Source organism: Nicotiana tomentosiformis, chromosome 4 (assembly GCF_000390325.3).
Source record: "Nicotiana tomentosiformis chromosome 4, ASM39032v3, whole genome shotgun sequence".
Taxonomy (NCBI): Eukaryota; Viridiplantae; Streptophyta; class Magnoliopsida; order Solanales; family Solanaceae; genus Nicotiana; species Nicotiana tomentosiformis.
Window position 1 is genome coordinate 81439211 of NC_090815.1, and position 10141 is coordinate 81449351.

A 10141-nucleotide genomic window follows, 5' to 3' on the forward strand; every position below is an offset into this window, starting at 1 on the left:
ATCATAAGTTGAGGGTAACCAACTTATGACTTATGGCTAATTTCACTTTGGGTATTTACCAAAAACGTAAATAAACCAAAAGGTACTTATAAATTAATTTGACCAACTTATAAACTTAGACAACACACCTTCTATATGGTTCATAATTTCATATAACTAACCCTTATTCATTCTGCATTATGCAGTTGATTGATTTGAATTTGTTAAGTTTAGTTTGTCGAGTTACAACAATAATCCTGTTAAACAACATCTCTTTAATTGGATTTCCCAACATGATGAGAATAAATAACGATCCAAAAATGATAGTACTCCACATATGTTCGACGACCCCATACCGAAGTCACTCGTGTTTAGCGAAAACTGATATATTGCAAAGTTAAATAAAAGGAATCTATACCCTTTCAAGAATAGTTCCTCCTTATTCTTGGTCAAGGATGCATCGCAATTATGAACCCAGTTATGTACTAAGGAAAAAGAGCCAAGAACTCGCTCGTGCAAACATTTCAATACTTAAAACTGCTATTTTCCCTATAGTCAAAATATATAATTTTCTTCTAAGACGTGATGTGCCACCTCTTTAAGATCATAATATTAGCCTTTTCTTCTTTTTTTGTTACTTTTTTTTTATCTCATTTGTCACTCTAATTTTGTACTAATCTTAGGAAGAGATAAAATCAGCCTATTTTGAGAAGTATTTTTTTTCAAAAGTATTTTTTTCAAAAGTATTTTTGGCGAGAAACAATTTGTGTTTGGCTAATCAAATTGAAAAACACTTCAGAGCAGGAATTAGTGTATGCCCAAACTTTTAAAAAGTCCTTGTATATGTATTTTTCTCAAAAGGACTTTTCAAAAAGAGTTAATACCCTAAAACCTCCTTAAATTATCACGTTTTTGTGAGTTCCCTACTTAAACTATTCAGTGTCCTCAAAATTCTCCTGAACTATATTGTCCTTCATATTTAAACCCCCTCGTTACATTCTTAGAATTAATCAGTCATCCGAAAGTACTACATCCTGAATAAACTACAAAAAAAAAAAAAATACTAGTACAAAACATAAGTTAATATAGTTAGACGCACCTCTAAGAATTTAATATGGAATTTTAATATATAGGACAATATAGTTCAGGGGGTTATTGGGGATACCAGATAGTTTAACAAAGTAACTAACAAAAAAATTATAGTTTAGGGGGTTTTTAAACCGAGTTAAATAGCCATGTGTAGGGGTGTACAAAGCAAACCGATAAACCGCACCAAACCGAGTCAAACCGGAAACAAAACCCGACTAGTGGTTTGGTATGTAAAAAAAAATCCGACTATAATAGGTTTGGTTTGGCATTAACTAAAATAAGTCAACCCGAGACCAAACCAACCCGATATTTATGTATGTAGTTTTTAAATTTATTTTATACAAAATAAATATTTACTATAATACAATTTATATATATTTCTTTTAATTTATCATTATTTATTATTATTAACATTATATTTGGGCTTACAATTTTAGCCCACTCCATATACGTCTAGCAAGCCAAATAAAGCCCAAAAGGAATAACAAAAGTTAACAAATGTAAAAGAAAAAAGACCACTAAGACTGAGGTCATAACTCATAAGGCATCGACTTTTCCGCCAAAAGCATAATACTTTCCCCCTAAATCAAAGACCCCTAACTTCTTCCCACCCATATCAAAAACCCTAACTTCATCTTCCCCAAATTGAAGATTCCAAATCTGAGGTCGTTGAAGCTTCTTTCTTCAGGTAAAAGTTCTTGAAACTTATTTCATTTATTGCTCATTTTCTCCTCTAAGTTTTGTTCTATGTCTAAGTTTTACCCTATATCATAATCTTTTCTTCTAAATATTTTTTAGTATTAATTTTTTGAACTTATTATCTTCAGAACCAATTACACACTCTAGTTTTCACTCATTTTTTAGGGATTTTTGCGACTTTTTTTGGTTCTGGGGATGAAAGAAATTTTTAGAAATATAACATTTTGCTTTGAAAGTGGCTCTCTTTCACTTAGTTGTGCTGTTTTACTTAGTTTTATATCAGAAAGCTCATAAATATTGTTTTGAGATTACAATTTTATTTTCATGTACATGATACCTTTTTTCGGATGGAAACTACAACTTTTGGACCAGATGTGGAGGTGATTGTAAATACCCTCTGACTATGCCAGCAGTAGCTCAACAACAAGGTCAAGACGCTCCTCATCGACGCACTCCTCCTAAAAAGCAAAAACAAACAACTCGTCCAGTACCTTCTAAATCTGGAAATACTGGCAGAGAGACGTCTGAGATTTGGAATCATTTCTTCAAGTTTACTGCTAAAAGGAGGTAAATGTAGGGCTTTGCTTCTGAGAGCAAGAATGGGAGTACTACGTTATGGACATATTTAAATATGACATGTCACAAGTCCCCCTTTAGAATCGTTGATAAGAGGCAATCAACATTAAACCCTATCAAAGAAGAGTGGCTAGAAGGAGGTTCGGGTTCCACTGAGAGGGTGGTGTATAATGTGGAGGATATTAGGAGAGCTATTGCCGAATTTGTAATCATTGATGAGCAACCGTTTAGAGTTGTTAAGGGAGTAGGATTCAAGAAATTAATGGCAAAAGCCTTGCCTAATTTTGAATTACCTTCCCGTGTAACTGTTGCTAGACACTGTTTAAAGATTTATCAAGAAGAAAAAGAAAAACTCAAAAATCTTATCAAAAACCAGCGTGTATGTATTACTAGTGATACATGGACATCACTATAAAATTTAACTTATATGATTGTCACTGCACATTGGATTGATGAACAATGTAATATATAAAAGAAAATTCTAAACTTTTTTCAAACACCGGATCACAAAGGTGAACCTATTGCTAAGGGAATTGAAGAATGCTTATTAGGTTGGTGTATTGAGAACTTGTTTACAGTGACCCTCGATAATGCAATTGCTAATGATGCTGCCATTAAGCATTTGAAGGTGCGCATTGATGATTGGAAAGGGGTAATACTTGAAAATGATTAGTCGACTCTATTCATGATGCACCATCTGTTTGAGAATTGGTATGAGAACTTATTTAATCATTCTTGATACTGATTTTATCTTTGGCATATGGTTCAAATCTAATGCTTTATATCAGAATACTGATTTTATCTTTGGCAGATATAATATATGAAAGTGTATTTTCAAACCAGTATGCTTCGGAAAATCTTTTTGTGAAATTTAAATTTTCTGTAGATGTAGACTTAATATATCTTTTGTTCGTCGAGCAGTTTGATATCACTTTTTCAACTATTCGATGTTCACTGCTCAATCTTGATGCAAAGGATATTAGTGGAGAAGAACTATATATTTTGCATTAGTCCGCTGATATATATAGAGTTACACCTAAAAGGCTAAAACCCCTTCATTCTATCTTCAGTACTAGCTTTCTCCCACCATTTGAATATAAAGGATTATGCATTCATGAATGATCTGCGATATTCCTCTGCTTATTAGTTCATATGATTCTGCTATGGACTTTCGCCTTGATTTTGAGAGGGTATTTTATGCACTATTCCTCTGTATTTATGTATATCTTGTCAATATTCACATATGTTAGTCTTTTATAAAACTTTAATTTATTTGTCAGAAGATTTAAGGGTGAATTTTGGAAATTTGGTGAGATCCATGAAGTTTCAAGAACTAAAGACTAAATTCTTTGGTCTTTTGAGTTGCTGCTATTATGTTATTAAGTTTGAACACCTTTTGGGAAGATCTTAGTGAAGATATCTTGTGTTTAGTTTATTTTGTGATTTGTAACAAGGATATCTATAGCTCAAGGTTAACTGGAGATCATGTTTAGATTGAATTAGCCTAGAATTTTCATATTTAGATTGAGATAGCTATTGTAATAGTATAGATGATCTTGTTATTTCATATGTGGATTCTTATTTTTGTTATATTCTATTGTCTCTGATGTTATTGTAAGATGCTTCACAGCGAACCACAAAAAAATTCGAGAAATTCGAGATTGAAAAACACGACTATTGTTGGTTTGGTTTGGTATATAGATTTAAAAATCCGAGATAATTGGTTTGGTTTGGTAAATGAAAAATTCGAATCAATCAGGACTATGTACACCCCTAGCCAAGTGTAGTGTCACCTGACACGTTTTTAGATGATTAGGAGCGTGACTAGACATACCACTAAGAATGCAACGAGGGTTTTTTAATATGAAGAGTAATATAGTTCAGAGGATTTTAGGGGCGTCGAAAAGTTTAAGTAGGAAACTGACAAAAATGTAATAGTTTAGGGGGGTTTAGGGTATTAACTCTTTCAAAAAAGTATTTCTAGGAAGAAGCTACCTTTTATGCTTCTTCAAATCTGCTTTTGCTTCTAGTCAAAAACATTTTTTTCCTTCTAAAATTTTGTCAAACACTTCAGATTTTTTTAAAAAAATACTTTTTTAGAAAAAGAAAGTGCTTTTGGCCTTGAAAAAATTTGGCCAAACATGTATTAGTTTGGTATCTCTCATGACTAGGAGTGACAAATAGGCGGGTCGGGTCGGATATGGTTCGGGTCGAAAACGTGTAATGAAAAAAATGGATAAATTATCCGACCCGGCCCATATTTAATACGGATAAAAAATGGGTTAACCGACGGATAATATGGGTAACCATATTATCCATGACTTTTTGAATATGATCACTTTTGGGATAATTCCTAATCTCCCAAACTTGAGCAACCCCCAATTTGAGGCTTTACAAATGTAAAAGTTAAACTCATTGGTTATCCATTGGTTACCTATTAGTTATCCATTTTCTAAATGGATAATATGGTTCTTATCCATATTTGATCCGTTTTTAAAAAGTTCATTATTCAACTCATTTTTTAGTGGATAATATAGGTGGTTAACTATTTTCTTTTAACCATTTTGCCACCACTACTCATGAGGGATGCCATTTAATGATTCTGAAGATAGATAAAAAGTGCCCGAGGGAGTATATTATTGTCGATGTATGGCAATAGGCTATTCGTTCACAGGCTTTTATATTGAAGAATATGACGGAAAACTGAAAATGGGGAGAAAATACAACTAGATTTTTGCAAGCATATCTCACGGTAAAACGGGCAGACCATGCTATTCCTGTTTAATCATGGGCAGAGCCACTTTATGCTAAAGGAGTCCCCCTTACATTGTTAGCTAAGATCAAAATTTTATTTTATATACATAAATATAAATATTAAATATTGATTCCCATTATTTTCTTCGTATGTTTACTTTTTTATATTTTCACTTCCCTATTCCTGACTCTACCACGGATCATAAGGAGAACTAATTGCCATTACACAATGCAACTTTCTGAGCAAGGATGCCCCCAGTGGCAGACCCAGGATTTTATCCAAGGGGGTTCAATAAATATAATAACATTAGGGGAGATAGTAGTCAATAATAGAAATTACCGAGTAATAGAAAGTGAATTTTTATATATATATATATATATATATATATATATATATATATATATATGTGTGTGTGTGTGTGTGTGTGTGTCAACTTTTAATCCGTTATAAGACTATAAATTTTCTTTTAAAGTCTTCAGTTTTAAATTCTTATGTTTTACTCAAAAGATAAGTTAATACAATAACAATCTAATAATTTTGAAACACTATAAATATAAATAAAGTAAGAATTAAAATTAACAGACAATTTACTTGAACAATAAAGAAATAAACACACAGTTTAATAAAACAGTAAATAAATTTAAAAAGAACTAATTGCAAAAAAAGAAGAAGAGTAAAAACGCAACTTTACATAAAAGTGCAAAATTAAGATATTAGAAACTAAATACACAGATTTCACTAAAATAAAACTTTTAAAAGCTAAGTATTATTTACAAATAATAAATAATTATAACAACTAAAAACAACTTTTATATGACAAATGGCAAATAATAAACCTCAAAAGGAAAAATAACCTAACAATTTTGACATACATATTAGTAGATGGTACTAATTCGAACTCATGTCGTGTGCCATAAATTGACCCTGCTTGACCATTGAACTGCTATTACTTTGCTGGACTAAGTGAGTTAATTTTATCTACATATCACTTTGTGAATATAATTTACACATATAATTAACAAAATAATTCGGCGAAGCGGATTCAATTGAACCCACTTGATACAACGTGGGTCCGCCCCTGGATGCCCCAGATTTCCCCTCGAACTCATCGAAATTCCTCCATGATCTTATCCCATATATATAAGGATTGATAATGTAAAAGAAAAAAGTAATTTTGAGTAAAATTATAAGTTTATAAACTAAAAGGAGGGAAGTTTAGATCTGTGTAATTTTACTTCAATTTCAGTAGCAAAGTTATCTTTTCATCATTTGATGCGTACACTTGTTCCTTCCATGTCTTTAAATTCCTTAACTAAACAATAACCCTAAACATTAAAAAGGCTTCAAAATAAATAAGAACAGAGAAACGAAAACTGCAAATTAATGTGGGAATTCTATAGTAAAAGAGGTGCGGAAAAAAAATGTCTACAATAAATCTCTCTTTAGATTGTAAAGTGTCAAATGGAAACTGAATATGCAAATGTGAGAAATCTCTTAAAACAATCAAGACAATAAATGGAAATTCATATTAAACTACCACTTTACACCTTACATACTGAAGCTAATTTCCAGAAAAAAGCCTTCTCTTGTACATCCTATACAAATCAATTCATTCTGATTATCTAAGTTTAAATCATTCATAATATTTAATTAATAAGCTATCTATTATTTTGTTTTTCCGATATCTCCCCCATTAAAGTTGTTCTTGTCTTTCCAAGCATTCTATCCTCGCGATCAATTCAAGAAGTGAAGGTTGCTATTGGAAAACGTGATCAGTGGGTCGAAGCTTGCAACAAGAGACGTGAAAGCTCAAGGCTACCATCGGAAGAAAGGAAGACAAGGAAATTGATGTAGCCTTCCCAGGTGAATCAGACATTCCGTCTTTTATTGTTGCAGCAAAACCACAAAACATGCACACTACGAAAACAACAAGTCAATAAATATAATTCATTAGACTCCATGTGTTTGTGTGAGTTTTATAAAGGAAAAGGGCACATCGATCAACATACCAATGATGAGAACCAAAGCATAAACAAAGAGGGAAGAACTTACAAATATGGTGACTCATTGATTCAATGTTGAAGAATCCATGAAGAGGATTCATAAGGAATTGGATGTCATCGTCTTCATCATCATCATTATTGTCATCCTCATTGACGTTCTCTTCGCTGTTGGTAGCCCTCTTCATCTCCACTGCAGGTGCCAGGTAGGTTAAGTTGTGTTGAGAATGAGGATGAGTGGTAAAGCATATCTCTATATATAGGAGGGGAATTGGGCTCTATGGTCAAAAGTTGTTACAAACTTTACTAACATATAATCTGATTTACTTGGTATAATCTGATTTACTCCACAAAAGATCTGATTTACTAACAATTTTAATGCAAATGTCAAAATTCTATTTTTGTGGGATTGTGGTCCTTGTCCATGGATAATAATTGTACTATTTGAATTTTTTTTACTGAATTCACGTAAATCTATAGATAACGTCTAGATCCATCCCTGACACTAGGACCATGGGAGAAGATGACCCAATTAATATAGAGTAAATAAAATCTGGAGACATGTCAATAAAATAGAGAATATGATATGAAAGTTCTTTATTATTTCAGGGGCTCTTTTTGTGAATGGATGTGCGGGCACACTAGGTTGGATAAGGTTAGGAATGAGGATATTCGAGCGAAGGTGGGCATGACCTCCATGAAGGACAAAATGCGAGAAGCGAAGCTTAGATGGTTCAGGCATGTGAAAAGGAGAAGCCTAAATGCCCCAACTAGGAGGTGTGAACGATTGACTTTGGCGGATTCGAGAAGAGGTAGAGGGCGACCTAAGAAGTATTAGAGAGAGGTGATCAGGCAGGACATGGCGTTATTTCAGCTCACTAAGGATATGGCCCTTGATAGGAGGGTGTGGAGGTCGGAATTAGGGTAGAAGGATGCCAGATAGTCGGGCTTTTTTCTGATCCTAACTGGGCTGTTTAGGGCTAGTCTGGTAGTATCTTGTTGTTGTTCCTAGATTGCTAGTATTACGGCTACTTCTTACTATCTTCCACTTCAGTTTTCTAGTATCCTATTGTGGTTACTGCTTGTTGCTATTGCTAGTGAATTCCTTCTCCTTGCACACTACATCCGCCATAAATAATAAACCCGAATCATTCCACGATTTTCATATACCCATAAAGTATAATATATCATGCATCTCTCCCAGTACTAACCTCGAAGCCAGCCCTCTTCAAGTCATATCTGATCCACAAAAATGCCTTAGACAAAACTAACATAACACATGACCATTCAACCTGATCATCGATAGCAGACTCCCTCACTTGGTTCGAAGCCATAGAACATAACATCTGATAACCCATGATATTCTTAGTCCATAACTGCCATAATTTCGCATTATAATTCAACTACATCCTTCATACGCTCATGTAGCTCAAATCATAAAATATCTCAAATCATCTGCTGACCGCATATCCATCCTCGCGACAATCATTCAAACTTTCTCAAGCGATCCGAACTCAAATTGCAGCACATAAACATTTTGTTGGTTGAAAGGAAACACTTCACAGAAACATCATAGGGATCATTTAAGCTCAAAAATATTCCGTAGGAGATAATCCACCTGCTTAGCCTCAAACTGGTATTTCTCTATGCCCTAACATGCTCACAACCACTATGTAATCGCTAAATCCTCCGTGCCAGAACTCGTCAACAAGACATAAGAATCTACTTTATTACACAAATTAACAACATAAAAGATCCCTCAACACACCTATAACTCAAGACTGTACAATACATTAAGACAGAAATCAAGGATCCATAGTCCTTTTGCACCCCAAGCAAAATTCTTCTCGTCACATCCAAACCATCTAAGCATATTTCACAGTCACATAATACTAATCATATAGCTATCTAACCACTCACTGGGCCATCAATCCCACTCATAGGGACACTACCGGACATATAAGTCCAAATGTACATATCCACGCAACTGAAACTACCGAGCCCAAGCTACAATATGAACTCGGCCTCAAGTCCTTCAGACTGCCTACCTCCACAATCACAAAGAGCACATCTCGCACCACATCCATGACATCACAAGTCGTGGATGCACAGTTGATACCGAGTGACCAACATAACATATGGGTGGATGGAAGGAATTCAAAGGGATACGCTTCAAGCTGAATCAAAACCACACGATAAGGAAAGAAAGATGAAAAATGTTCCTATATGCCCCGTAGCATCTCGAAGATAAGTATGGATGTCATCATACCGATCTGCTAGACACTTGCTCATGACTCGTAGAACCTATGAACCTAGAGCTCGGATAACAACTTATCACGACCTAAAATTCACCTGGTCATGATGACACCTAACTTAACCCGCTAGGTAAGCCAAACAAGAGCCAACACAACTCAAATAAGAATAATAAGAAATCAATAGGTGAAATAACTGAATTTTGTATATAATGACCCAAGGATTTAGTAGTACAAGTCACGAGCCACTAAGACTTAGAGTTACAAAAATGGTATGAAAATAAATATGACATCTATTTGGAATATAAATAAACAAAATACAAATCCAAAATTACCAAGGATAAGTGGTAGCTATATCTGGAAAGCAGGTACATCTTCAATGCCAGCTCCCGCTATACTCAGCAACATTAGCTCCAAGATCTGCACGCAAGGTGCAGAAGTGTAGTATGAGTACAACTGATCTCATATACTCAACAAACAATAAACCTAACCTCAAGTTGAAAGCAGTGACGAGCTCGGAAAAGGATCAGTGTCCAACACCAATAATCAATAATAACACATGATATGATAATGCAGTAACAGTAAATAATTCAAAAGGTATCATATTGAACTCGTTCACAAGTACGGAAAACTAGGCATACTTTACAAGTATAAGAGTTAAAGACTAAATCTTCCATGGAAGCACTATGATACGAGTTTATCAAAGATCATTGATTTTTTTCCAAACTTTCAACAACAAATAAGGCATTTCATTTACTAGCTAGCCTGAGGAAAATACATCTCTATGCCTA

General features: G+C 34.0%; 2 long non-coding RNA genes across 3 annotated transcripts; one reads left to right on the forward strand and one right to left on the reverse strand.

Moving 5' to 3' along the window:
- The first annotated feature begins 1585 nt into the window (after nt 1-1585).
- LOC108944004 (uncharacterized) lies at nt 1586-3933 on the forward strand. The gene is made up of 3 exons (XR_011415489.1): nt 1586-1756; nt 2140-3054; nt 3624-3933. It is a non-coding gene; the product is annotated as an uncharacterized lncRNA (long non-coding RNA).
- Nucleotides 3934-6592: 2659 nt separating this feature from the next.
- On the reverse strand, nt 6593-9758 carry LOC138908995 (uncharacterized). 2 transcript variants are annotated; one of them, XR_011415491.1, is made up of 3 exons: nt 9686-9758; nt 7151-7291; nt 6593-7015 (listed from the first exon to the last, which is right to left on the reverse strand). It is a non-coding gene; the product is annotated as an uncharacterized lncRNA (long non-coding RNA). The 2 variants fall into 2 exon arrangements; XR_011415490.1 differs by lacking the exon at nt 9686-9758 and having other exon boundaries at nt 7151-7538.
- Between the last annotated feature and the right edge of the window lie 383 nt (nt 9759-10141).